Source organism: Diadema antillarum, unplaced genomic scaffold (assembly GCF_040938485.1).
Source record: "Diadema antillarum isolate AM-2024a unplaced genomic scaffold, OU_Dant_1.0 seq00000954_RagTag, whole genome shotgun sequence".
NCBI classification, from domain to species: Eukaryota; Metazoa; Echinodermata; class Echinoidea; order Diadematoida; family Diadematidae; genus Diadema; species Diadema antillarum.
Window position 1 is genome coordinate 582918 of NW_027271802.1, and position 14330 is coordinate 597247.

Sequence of the window (14330 nt, forward strand, 5' to 3'; positions counted from 1 at the left end):
TAAACAAGACAACACGTAATGAACAACTTGGGCACAATCAAACACATTCGAGCAAAGTTGCGAGTGTTATGGACCACCTCCTTGAGTATAATTCAGTGATTCTTAATGATTGATTATAATGTATGCTTTGTACGCTATGTATTTCTATGTTAGAATGCAAAAATGACAAAATGTGAAGAAAATTTAGATAGATGAATTATCTACCACATCGACAAACTCTGCTATGAAGGAGTTGTGTCAAGACGGTTACGTTGGTGACGTAATACTCCTGTTAGGATGGATCCCAACATTTCACATTTTTCGTGGAAAAAATATTAGTCATGTCATAATGCAATAGACGTAAGTTTTCCATGAGTCCTCAAAAAACGTCAGTAACCATAATGTTTGTGTGTCTGTGTTTGTGCGTGTATGTGTGTGTGTGAGTATGGTGTTGTGTATAATATGTGTGAGTATGGTATTGCGTATGTGTGTGTATGTGTGTGAACATCGCCTTCTTATTGGTAGGCATTTATTGTAGGTCATAATAAATATAGCCAATCTAAAGAACTACTATAATGAATTATTACTAGTTTCTTAAAATGCGTATTAATCTTAAAATGTGTCTCCAATTGTACTAAAAAGAAAAAAATAGCTTTGGCAGATCGATGTTAAAGACTTATGGTCAGGGATATTTCGATCAGACATGAACTAAACAATTTTCATTCATTTAAAAGGCCTAAGGAGGCAAATTCAAGAATGTCTAACCTTACCAGTTATTAAGCATGTAGTTGCAATGGATCATGAATGCTTCAAGATGACACCACGTTGTTGAACCTAACAAAAATTTATTCAAGTGTGATAAAGAGGGGGGCGAGCTTGAAGCACAGGAATGACGAAAAACTGGGGAAAGAGGAGCGCCCTCTGTTCAATGTGAAATGACAATTTGGGGAGAAAGAGAAAAAAGAGGGTGCAGAATCATAATGTCAGAGCAAGGACTAGAGATGGCGCTATTGCAGTTTAGACAACATGGAGCTGAATTTCACCTGTTCAAGATTGAAGCTCACGTCCAGTAAATCATCCTTCACCACAGAAATGGGCATAAACATTCAAAAATGAAATACGCCATTGTATATCCGTAAAATGGCTAAAATACGCAAAAGATTAGACATCTTTTATGCTCGGACCATTGACAGACGTATCAAACTATTTCAGCTTAGTTTGGCCAATCATTACAAAATGTGTACCTGCACCTACAAGCAAATATAATCCGTTTGAACTGTAAAAAAAAAAAACCTTAGACACCCTCATACCGCGCATCCTTAAGAGGAGCCATCCCTTATCGATTGCTGCCAAATTACTATTTGCAACTATTTGCGATGATTTTCTTGTTTTTACTGATTATAGCATGATAAGACGAATCCACCTTGATTTATGACTGTGAAGCTCACATTACTCCGATATGAGAGACCTTACAACTTCCTGACCATAGTTTTGTTGGTGAATTAAATGAAACAACTAAAATAATTCAGATCTTTCACATTAATATGACAATAATCACTATCCTATTGTCATCTTTTGTGAACGAAATATGTCATTGTACAAAGAAATGGCGTCAATCGTATTGGAGGGGGACAGTCGTCACTGAATACCTCCCCAACTGTAGATGGCGCTCTTCCATATCTTGTGCTTGATCAACGTTGCACACGGGCCCGAATTCACGAAGGTGGTACAATGACAAAACCATGGAGCGCCAAGTGTCGCATGGAATATTTCGTTACGAAATCAGTCATTTCGTCGATGAAATGATTATTTTGTAACGAATTAACAACATTCTGAAACTAAATGAACATTTCGTCCACGAAATGATAATTTCGTTAGCGAAACGGTCACTTTATTGACGAAACGAAATGACCAATTTCGTAACGAAATATTCCGTGCGACACTTAGGGCTCCATGGTTTTTGTCCATGGTTTAAACCATGGTTTCATTTTTGTACCACCTTCGCGAATTCGGGCCATGGCGTCGCTTTTCTCGTCATCACTGGGAAGTGACAGATGTAACTGTGATGCCTTTCATTAACCCTTTGTGCGCTTTGAGGGCCGATCGGCACAGGAAAACCCATATCGTTGTACACACAGTGTTAGCTGTCCAAAGTCCCTCACACAGACAGGGTTAATTGCACATTTCATGAAAGCTTGCAAGCTTTGTACCAGATACCTTGTGGTTTGATTTTTGATAAATGTTAAAATAAATTAGATCTATCAAATCATTCTGATCTAACTGATTATGTGCTGTAATATAATGAAAAGTCTGAGTGCAAAATGGGTGAAGGAAATTTCTAAATACTGTAAAGTAAGTAGGCCTACATCATCAGATAGAGCAAAATAAAACCTTTCCAATGAATATATACTCACTAAGTGTGACATAACAAGGAATCTTCTTAAAGTTATGACGAAAAATATCCCATAATTTCTTAACATTTTCACTATTATTTATCTCTTCTTCTTCATCTTCTTTTCTGCTTTTGGCAGCCTGCTTTAATTGCTAATATCTCAAATTAAAAAGAATGGAGTTGATTTGTTTTGAGATCAAACCCTCACAAAGTTGCAGTCGACGACGTACTTGATTTATTGATACTTGATGCTAATAATCTTTCAGTTATGCAGTCCCACTGAATACTGTTTTTTTTTTTAATTTTATGACAGATCGCATGTTTTGTTTTAATTTAAATCTATGATGTGAGCTTGATCTACCCATTCATATCTAAAATCCAAGTCATCTTCAGAAGCTCGTAGATCTATGTCTACTGAGAGTGCATGTATCAAAAGCATTTTGACTGGGTGGCGTGAGAAAAAAAAAAACACTTTTGGTAGAAAATAAAAATAAAACACTTCTTTGCTTAAACAACGTTACAAATGAAAAGAAATAAGAATATTAAACACTGATCAATTCAGTGCTTATTTACGTCGATGTAGGGCAATTTGTCAATCAGTCGCAATAATACGCAGTTATTATTAACATGTAACGTATTATTTTACCCAGGAAAAGGTTAGCAGTAGTACGAAACTTTGCCAAAAAGGGGATATTAATGTGCACGATGGATATGCCCAGCTCCACGTTGATATGATAATCCCTTTATAAATGTTACTTAAGGGTTTCATGTTTCATTTTTGTAATCACCGAATTTCAAAAAGATTCGGTTTTGTTTTATTAATTCGTACTATAGTAGACCTACTGGAACCATACTTATCTTAGTTGGTTGATAACGTCTAGTTTTGATAACACTTATATTACGTTTGAAGTGTTGCTAGCCTCCTTTTTTCAAAGTTTTAGTTCAACACAAAAGTTTTATGTGGAAATTTTTTGTTGGTTTTTGGAGGCAAGGATACTAACAACTGCCGCTTGGAGAAAGAGACTAGTGAAAAAGAAAGAGAGAGAAAGAAATACATGGTACGTAACAACAGATGGCGCTGTTCAGAATTTGCATTCCTGTTCCATCGGAGAAATTATGTTTGGTGCCAATTCATTACATTGTCAATCGCTTCGACTGTCAAGACTTTGAGCAGACGCTAGTATTATTTTGACGAAGCTGCTTAAAGCTATTCAAATAGATCACCTATAAAAAATTAACAAAAAATAATACTTTTTGTATTTCTCTAACGTGGCCAAAACAATTTCAGTGTCAAAAGGCATTTACATAACTCGATTGTCAACTAGGCCTAACTACTCTGTATCAAACCCACTTTACAACCTTTCTGACATTTGTTACGCCCCCCTCCCCCTAGTTCTAAGGCCTCGAATAATTGGATCTGCAAAATTAATGGATCTGCAAATGGATCTGCAATTGGATCTTTACTGTTATTCATGGAGCAGTGACTTGCAACGTCAGTACAGAGCGCTTGGACAGATGAACAGCGCCATCTTGTGGTAGCGTTTGTTGCCCGTATTTTCTTTTTTGTTTTTGTTCCTCAAAAAGTACTATTTTCTCTGTTATGCGTATGATGGCATACTCCTTTTTTGCCAATAATGCCGGCATCACATCACCAAACAGTATTGTGCGCCCCGATGCTGAACACATAGGCCTATTATGTAAATATGTATATCTTTCAACGTCTTATTTCCGCGAGAGAACCATTCTTAGTATAAGAGTGAGCTTTCTGATGTAATTTTTAACCCGTTGAGGACGCACAGATTTTGCTATAACGCGCATTTCCCATGATAGACACCTGCCCGAGCATACTCGGGACTGTATGTATTTGTCAACTCAAAAGAAATGTATTGGGCATCCACAGTCTACAGCAAATAGAATGTTAAATTCAGATGTCATTTCTTTATGCTACACACGATTTATCTAGACATAACGAGACCTCTGTTATTCTCATGTACAGCAGCTTCATGACTATAAGTGCGAAACTTCTAAGTGCCACCAAGAGTACGAAATGATTCCTCGTCTTTTGGGGGTCAATTTGAGAAAGCGAGTCGAAAGATATATTATAGATCCTGGCTTTTGACCTGTTAGGACCGAGAAGGCAAAATATGAAGATCTCGTCTTCTTGTCCTCTTGGAGTCACAGAGGGCGAGAAGAAGATTTGTGAGACCTCGACTTCTTGCTTCTTCGGACCCAGAAGTTGAGAAGGTATCTCACATTAGGGGGCTTTAGATTCGCGAGGATGCAACCTATAAAAAGTAAAATGGCGCCCCCATATGATCATGGATTGCATCTGATTCAAGTAGCTGCTCTCTTCGTCGTGAATTGAGCGGACGCAAAATGGCCAAGAATGAAACGCGTAGTAAAGGCAATTTTGTGCATGCGCAGAAGATTTTTTTTCTCCCTCAGAACGACCGCGTCGCGAAAAACTAAAGCTCCCTATCTATTCCGTCGGGTGCTACTTCTTGGACCCGAAATGTCTAGAAGACGGGATCTCACATCTTACTCTTTTGCCTTCACGGACCCCAGAAATCGAGAAGACGAGATCTCACGTCTCGCTTCTTGCCTTCTCGGACCCGAAAAGGTCGAGAAGGCAAAGAATTATATCATCTTCTCCGTAGCACGTATAAGCTTCAGTGTACATGTAGGTGTGAAGCAGAGAGGGACAAGTTCCGGCAAATTCCCCCGGTGGCGGCTGCTCGTAGAGGGCTCACATCAACAGTTGGGTTGAATTTTTTCGGGAAACAGTTCTTGAACGGTCAATATGAATATGCAAATGGCAAAGTGAGCTTGTCATCCCCTCACAACTTGCCATATAGTTTGTACGTAAGATAGTTTTTCATTCAAACGCGATTTTCATTCAAACGCGATTATGCCCGATGCTCAAATCCTCGTATATCTAACTGATCACTATTCTGAAGTTATTCAAGCAGGAATAACATCATGTTTCAGACTTCAGTGACAGAAACATTGAAATTTCGTTATATTTTGTACACGATCGATGGAAAATTGTGAGGTATGATATGGTTAGCTCACTCATTTGCATAATATTATTCATATCCACTGTACAAGAACTGTATTGCAGAAATTAGCAAAACTTACCAAATGTCATAACTTCCTTACTTTTCATCTGATTTCAGTCAAATCTTTACCGTAAAGCTCGTAAGATTTTACTCTCTTTTATCAGACCAACTTATACTTGGACTGGATTTCCCCTTTAAATCCTACGGCTTGAACCAATAGCTGCGCTGGAAACATGAGAAAAGGCAACGAAAATCCAAGAATTGAGACGGGCCGTGAACGAGATCTGTGAGTTCGTTTGAGTGTTAGTGTTTTGATCATAATCATCCTTCCAACATCTGAAGTCATTAAATAGGTTTACATGATAATCATAAATATCACAGATCCCGGTTAGATAATTTGTAACCCTCTCCTTTCCTTTAGCGAACTCATTGCACATGAATTGTAAAATGACCTCCTTAAAATTCTGTAATGTAAATGTTCACATGAAAGAATGTATACCAATTGAAAAGTTATAGAACTAGTAATACCAAGAACCTTTGCCCTTTTACCTCTCTTGACAGATAAGTTATACATTGATATAACTATAATCAAATTCGTTATTATCATGAGAGTATTACACCTAACTCACTTTCAGTTTCAGTGTACAGAAGACAGCATTGTAACTACCTATACATGAACTATCGCTATCATGTTATCATAATCATCATCAAACTGTACTGTCATGGTAATCAATATCGTTATTCGTATTGTGTCTACTATTATTGTTATTATCATCATTATCATCATCATGTATATCAATAGAATTACTGTTATCATCTTTATCATCATTAAAGCCACGTTGGGAGCACAGATTGGAGAAAAAAAAATGTTTGCGTTATCACATTTGATGTATATATGTATAGTTCAGTTGTATCACAAAACATCCTACCATATAAAAGTTTTGCAAATAAAGCCACAAATACAAGGAGATATCACCAATTTTATCATTCATTCATTCATTCATTTATTTTTTTCATCTCCAACAGAACTTGTAAATACATTTTTCTCACACAAAACATAAGTACATATATATGTCAACAATTACAAAATATGAAAAATGATATTTATGGATAAACAAATGATAGGGTGGGGCACAAAACATTTTGAAGTTTAGAAAATGCAGGAGATGGGGAGGAATGCTGAAGAAGCAATGCTTGTAGGGTGCATTCCCCCCAAACATAGTGAAACAAAATATACATAAGATATCATTGATCTTTTACTTTTGTACACGAGATTCAATTTACAAAAATGAATTACACAAATTACGAATAAAAACCTAACTATCCCTACACAGACACCCAGACAAATCCAAACACTACGTCGCTGTCATGCAGAAAATAGAACGGGAACGAAAAGACAGAGAGATGAAGAAGAAGAAGAGATAATATGGTTGGAGATTGGAGAATAGAAGAAAGAAAGAACTATGTCGATTGAGAAGACAAGAAGTGAAGAGTGAACGGAACCGCTATGCCATACGCATAATATGAAAGGGAAAATGAAAGTGAATATTCCAGTAATTCTGTACTCATTAAAAATTCAACAAAATTCTATCTTTGTAATTTGAATGAGAAAAATATCTATTTAATGTAACTAATGTAAAAATTTTCTCAGCAAACCATAACTGCAGATGTTTTATTCTAGAAAAAAAAAATCTTAATAAAACTATTGTTGACATTTTGTATATGTAACAATACTTAACACTGATTATACGGGTGCACGTCATGAGACCGACACTCACGAGTCATACAGCCCACGAGTCACAGAGCTCACGAGTCATACAGCCCAAGAGTTCGACACTAAGCTGACAAGACCCACGAGACCGAAGCCCGCGTTGTATATCTTTCAAACTCGTGGGCTGTTTTTACCTAGTGTCGAACTCATGGGCTTTATTTGCCTAGTGTCGAACTCATGGGCTTTATTTGCCTAGTGTCGAACTCATGGGCTGTATGAGTCGTGAGCTGTATGACTCATGAACCTCTTTTCAATGTCGAACTCGTGGGCTGTATGACTCGTGGGTGTCGGTCTTGTGGGATGACCCCAATTATATACTTCATTATACTTATTAACATTTTTACATTGGTTGTTTCTATCCTTATTAACTAACATTTTAGAACTATTTAGAATCACTGAAGCTTTTTTTTTTCATCTGCAAATGGTAAACAGTGGCTTTTACATCATTACAAAAAAAAACCAAAGTACGTAATGATATTTCTTACTGACACTATCACAAACAGGAAATACGTTCGTTAATACACACAGGTTTTGTCTTGGTGCTGAGTACGATAACATTTTAGAATACTGGGTAGACACTACAACAGTGACCGCTGTCATAAATGAAAACAGGTTGTAGATTTCGAATGTTGGTTAAATGGATGAAAAAAAAAAACGAAGGAAAGAAAAAGAAGTGAAAAAAAAGAAAATGTGAAGAAAGGAAAATCGGTAGTCATGTCATTTCAACACCGTCTCGCTGTCATGTACCTCAATATATACAAATCACTTCCGAGTTCGTGTTATTCTGACTCGATATACCTCGCCAAAATGGCCAAATAAACAAAGACAGCTATTTTTTTTCTTCTTTGTGGCCGAGAAAAACTGGCTGTGCTTAATTCCTTGTTTTATTTCATCTTTCTAAGGCGGAGCACTGGAGGTTGGCTTAGAAATGGGATAGGAGCGGTGATAATAAGGAGAGGATAACGCCGTAGAATCCAAAGCCGTCCTGATGGCGGTGTTGACGTGCGTTTCTCGATGCATTTCAGCACGCCTGCCCCCGTTCGTGCATGTGGATTTCGGTCTGTGTCAACGAACGCCGTAGACTTTTCCCACATCGTTTAGAAATATCCCTCCAAAACGTTTCCACCTTTCAGAATCTTTTTTGTACAACATGCCACTTTCTCATGATTCCCTGCGATGTGGCTTATGACTTTGATTAATGTTTCTGATCAAGGTGGAATTGACATTAATAAGAAAATGAACGCGAATATTATAAAACGACGGGTAAATAAAGTCTACTTTTGAATGTGAAGAGGCGCCCTTTTTTTCTTGCACAATATTTGAGGCGCCACCGGACCGGGAAGACTCCAAGGTGGTGATGGGATACATCTAAACAGGTTTTTTTACTATTTAAAGAAAAAAATAAGGAAGGCGGGGGTAGAGAGACAAAGAAACAATAGAAAGAAAAAGATCTGGGAGTAGAAGGTTGACGATGCTTCATTTATGCTGATAGAAAAAGAGAGAAGAAAAAAGTCAACCGAATCGAAATTTCATTCGCCTGTGCATGTGGATGTGGTAATACTATTAGTACATAGTTGTTAAATGTTGGCCGCATCCGAACCATCTGAAGCTGTATCAAGAGATAATGGGTTGGTATAAGTCGCGAAGAAGACTGAGGCAGAGAGATGCCTCTCAAAAAATTACTCAAAACTTCCACTGTTTGATTTTACTCTTTCTTTCTTTCTTTCTTTCTTTCTTTCTTTCTTTCTTTCTTTCTTTCTTTCTTTCTTTCTTTTCTTAAAGGACAAGTTTACCTTCATAGACATGTGGGTTGAGTGAATGCAGCAATATTAGTAGAACACATCAATGAGAGTTTGAGGAAAATCGGACAATGCCTTCAAAAGTTATGAATTTTTGAAGTTTCTGCTCAGTCACGGCTGGATGAGAAGACTACTATAGCTTGTGATGTCATATGAGTACAACTACATAAAGAAAGTATAAAGAAAATTCAAGATATTCTCACCTTTTTTCACATAATAAAAGAGCACTCGACTTCTTTCTTTCAGAAGTCAGGGGGAATAATATTACCCCTAACATAAGTCAGTAACATGTCGAAGAAATGTGCACTTTATTCAAAAAGTCAAGTTTTGTGAAATCTCTTTCACTGATGTGTTCTACTAATATTGTTGCCTTCACTCAATCCACATGTATATGAAGGTGGACTTGTCCTTTAAGGTGGGGGTCGCGACCATGTCAAAGGTTCATATCCATAATGATATCTTTAAAAGTACTAATATCATTTAATCTAAAATGTTTATTCATACATGCGACCTTCTTCTTCTCTGATATAAATGTCCGTGTACGTTATGAATCTGTATCTCTGTGTATGTATGTGTAATATGTCTGTGTGTGTGTGTGCGTTTAATAATACATCGTTCTGGAAAGGACTAAAAGTGTATAAAGTGTTCGATATTGAAAAGGGAATTAAACCACAAAAAAAAGTATCACCAATTTATCATTGCTGTGCCTGGTTAGTTACGTTGCGGTCGATTACTTTAACCATTTTCATACCGAACATATAGGGCCGATAATGGAGCTCAATCACCAAACAATCGAAACAAGATCTGCGCATCAACAGAACGTAGTCACATGCCATGAATAGTTTTCTATTCATTTAATTCTGTATGTTAAACTAGTCTCCGAATCGGGATTAACAATGTCAGATATAGATACTCTTGAAAGCTGATAAATTGATTTTCACTGCATGAATGGATATTCATGAAGATTCAAGAAGCCAAAGATCTGCTTCTTTTTTCTACAGTCAAACTGCTTGAGACGCTTGAAAGTGGTGAAATCAATGGTGGCAATAAACGGTTGCAATAAAGACAACTTCTGAAGGGAGAGAAAAGGACGTTGTTTAATATGAGATAAAGATCAGCTTTTTTTCTACAGTCAAACTGCTTGATAGTAGAGCAGATAGGTGCAAAATTTCGTCGAATTGTGGGTTTCGTGAAACAAGCATGAAATTTGGTCTGCTGGTAGATTATGACTCAGTGGTGATTTCTAGATATAGGGCCATCGCAGATTCGACCTTGGACAAAAATGGCGGCCATTTTCCAAAATGGCCGCCATTGCTACTTTGAAATTCTTTGATATTGTGGGTTTAATCAATTCTAGGGGAGGGATTGTTTTCCCTTTTTATTATAAATCACACCGCAGTAATTTTACTGTCCACATAACATTCCAGACTCGACCTGTGACGAAAATGGCAGCCATTTTGCAAGATGGCCGCCATCACTTATTGAAATTCTGCGATATTGTAGTGTCATCACAGCTATTGTTTTGAAGGGTTTGGGAACCCGTCTGGCACCATTTCATATTTGCTTGCGATATAGGGAAAGAGTCTACCAAAAAACTTAACTGACGCGATTTGGCGGGATGAGGAATTGTTTTGGAGTATTTCGAGATCAAAAATAAAAGTTGGTATACCGGTACCGACTATTATTCCAGAAGGATCCAGACTAACTCGGTCTTGGGAAAACTTGGTCCTATTTCAGACAATATACACGCTGTTCGTGATCGCCATACTGAAGAGACAATCAAAGGCGCTTGATAAACAAAATAATTTCAAAGACAGCGCGTCTCAGGTGATGTGCGTATATACGCTTGAGGACAGCGCGCTGTCCATTTGTTTTGTACTGGGTTAGCGCGCACTTTCCTGTTTTCAACTCGGACCATACTGTGACCAAGCAGAAAGCAAAGCGCTACAGGCCGCTCCCATAGTACAACACAATACAATCTAGAGGGACAACTCGTCCCGCCGTCAAAGCGAGGCCGAGTTGTCCCCGAGTTCGAGTTTAGCCTGACCCCGAACGGATAAGTTCTGAGACTGTGATTCTGGCGAACCCTTTTGGTTATTATTTCGCATTTTCGTTGTTGACCATCGCATATCTTGTTATAGCAGCATTATTCCACACATTTCTTAGGCATACGTGCACATTTGGAAGTGGAAATTGACCATTAAAATGCGAATGATGATTTTCACTTAAATATTCAAAAATTTTGATCAGTTGAATTTACTCTTAAAGGTGCATGGTCCCCGTATTTTAGTCAAATGCGTACGCGGGCGCACGGCGCAAGATTCCTATAGAGACCTATGCTATCGACTTCTCTTGGGCGCTTACGCTTTGGCCCACTTTCCCGAGTCCGAAGAAGTCCGATCCACTGTGTCAGTGGTCCGATCACAGTTCGGCTCATGATTCGGCTCAGGGGGATGACAGCTTTAGCAAATTTCTTTTGTGATGTCATAATAAGAAGCACATATGCACGCCCCCTGGCATTACTGCAGACTGCGTGATGCGCAGAGAAGACAACGAAGGCAACGTTACTTAGCAACACCTACGCGCTTTACTCTTGATGACAGCTCAATTTCGGCAATCTTCGTATCAATGCTAACGGTGATCGGCAGTAGCATCAACAGCGCCATCTACACTACCGGGACTATGCCCCTTTAAATAACATAAACAAAAAAAAAAAATATTATGCTGTCGGACTTACTGAGACATGGACCTCTCACAATTTTATTGCAACGGCATGTTTGCTCTTCCTGGCTATCATAGTCCAATTACAAATTAAGTGGCCTGAATACACATGGAATAGGGCAGGGCCCTGTTGCGGAAAACCCTTACCGCTGGACTTACCGCTCCTTTCTAGCGGTAAGTCTTCAAATTAGCGGTAAATTTTATCATCCTTGATGCTGATTGGCTGTGACACCTAATTTTGACGGTAGTTACCATTGAATTTCAATGGTAAGTTTTATGCAAGGGGCACCAGGTGGCTACTTGTATAGCGCACGGGTCCACTTCTCAATGCTCATAGGGTTTTAAAAATGAAAATATATCATATATATCTTCTCTCATTTTGAATACAAGCTTAAATCAGAACTTACTGTTATGAGTTAAGCTTTAGAGACTCTATACGCTGAATTGGTTATTCCCGGCCACAAAAATATTGTAACTGGAATTATACATAGACCGCCACAGAATTGTTCTGAAGTCTGTCTTAATGAATTTTAATTACATGATATTCTCTCGAGCCCTTAATTGAATAACAAAACATTGTTTCTAATGGGGATTTAAACGCAAACCTCCTACAATTAATTTGGAGAAAATATTTGTGTAAATATTTTCTTGAATACTCTTATCTCATTTACTTTAATTGTATGATGTCATTTATGTGAACACTTTCTTGAAAACTCTTATCTCATTTTCTTTGTTCCCACTCATTGATAAGCCAACCAGAATCACTGATACCACCTCATTCTATATATACATATTCTTTACAAATCTACAGCCGATTCAAACAGGGATCCTAGTAAGTGACATTTCAGATCACTTTCCTATATTTTCTAGTTTATCTCTAAAGATTGAACGGTATGAATTTTGCAAAGAATATATACAAAGTTGCAGCCCTGAGAATGAACAGAAATTTTAGGACGACTTACTGCTGAAGAATGGACCTCGGTTTTGAGTGAAGCTGATGTGAACAAATCTTTTGATAATTTAAGGCAGATAATAACTTTGTTATTCAATGAAAATTTCCCTGTGCTAGAAAAGAAATCCCGTAAGTCTAAGAAAACTCCTCGCATGCCTTGAATTGCATGTTCTTTAGTGAATTTAATAAATACGAAAAATAGTTTAAAAAAAAAATAAATATACGTATAAAAACACCAGAATCAAAGCAAAAGTATACTTGATCTGATATAGGAATATTCTTACTACCACTTTGCGTAGTGCTTTGTAACCGGCATGGATCCGTGCAAACAGGCAGTGGCGTATCTAGGGGGGGGGGGGGGGGGGGCAAGGGGGACACGTACCCCGGGCGCCACTACTTGAGGGCGCCGAAAACGAAAAAAAAAAACGAAAAAAAAACAGAAAAGAAGAAGGAAAAAGAAGAAGAAGAAGAAGAAGAAAAAAAACCTTTGCCTGACCGGGGGGTGGGGGGCAGGGAGAATGGGGGAGGGAGAAAACCAAATAAACCACAAAAACAAAAAGTGACAATGTGTTCACACAAGAATTCCATGTTTTGTAAGCTGAAATTTCGGCTCGCTCGCTGCGCTCGCTCGCCAAAATTTATATACACATGTATATAAAAAAGAAGATAAGATCAAAACATGATGACGCGGACAAAATGACAATGTATACTAGCATTGTGTTCACACATGCCATCGTTAGAAGGCAAAATATTACATGGAGCACCGGCTGCAATTTTATTTCCTTCGTTCTGAAGCGATCGCCCATTGGATCAAACGAGAGCGCCAAAGGTGTCGAACATAATATGGGGGGGGGGGGGGGAGGGGGCGAAAAAAAATCAAACAAGATAAGAACAAAACATAATGATGACGCGGCATTATACAAATTTCGGCTCACTAGCGCATATCTTTTTTTTTTTTTTGGTTCAAGTCCTCAGTTTGTTGGTATAAATCGTTATCTACAAGGTCGTCACTTTATCTTGATTGGAATTTTAAGATTTAATAAGTAAAATATGACAAGAATTCCATATTTGTAAGCTGAAATACAAAAATGTTTTGCTCGCTCGCTGCGCTCACTGCCAAACTTTATATTAAAAAAAAAATATTAACAAAACTTTATGGCGCGGAAATATGCAAATTTCGGCTCAATCGTGCTTACTAATTTGGAGTATTTTTTCCAATTCCTCAGTTTGTTGGTATAAATCGTTATTGTAATAAGGCCGTCATTATATATGTTGATTAGAAATGTAAGAGTTAATAAGCCAAAAAATGATAAGGATTCCCGATTTTGTAAGCTGAAATACACAAATTTTCGGCTCGCTCGCAGCGCTCTCTCGCTAGAATTTATCCAAAAAAAAGAAGAAAAAGAGGAGATGAAAACATGATGATGCCAAAAAAAATATATATATTAAAATATTCGGCTTACTCGCTACGCTCACTCGCCAAAATTTATCTGAATTTATTACATTTAAACTACCCTCAAAAGACCCCTTTTAAGTGCTTGAGAAAGCATATCATGTGAATGTTTCTGAAGTCCCTACCGGGATGGGGTTGGGGTTGAACTCTAACTTTTTTCAGAAATTATAGTGGCGCGATTTTCGCGCTTGCCCCAGACGCAGT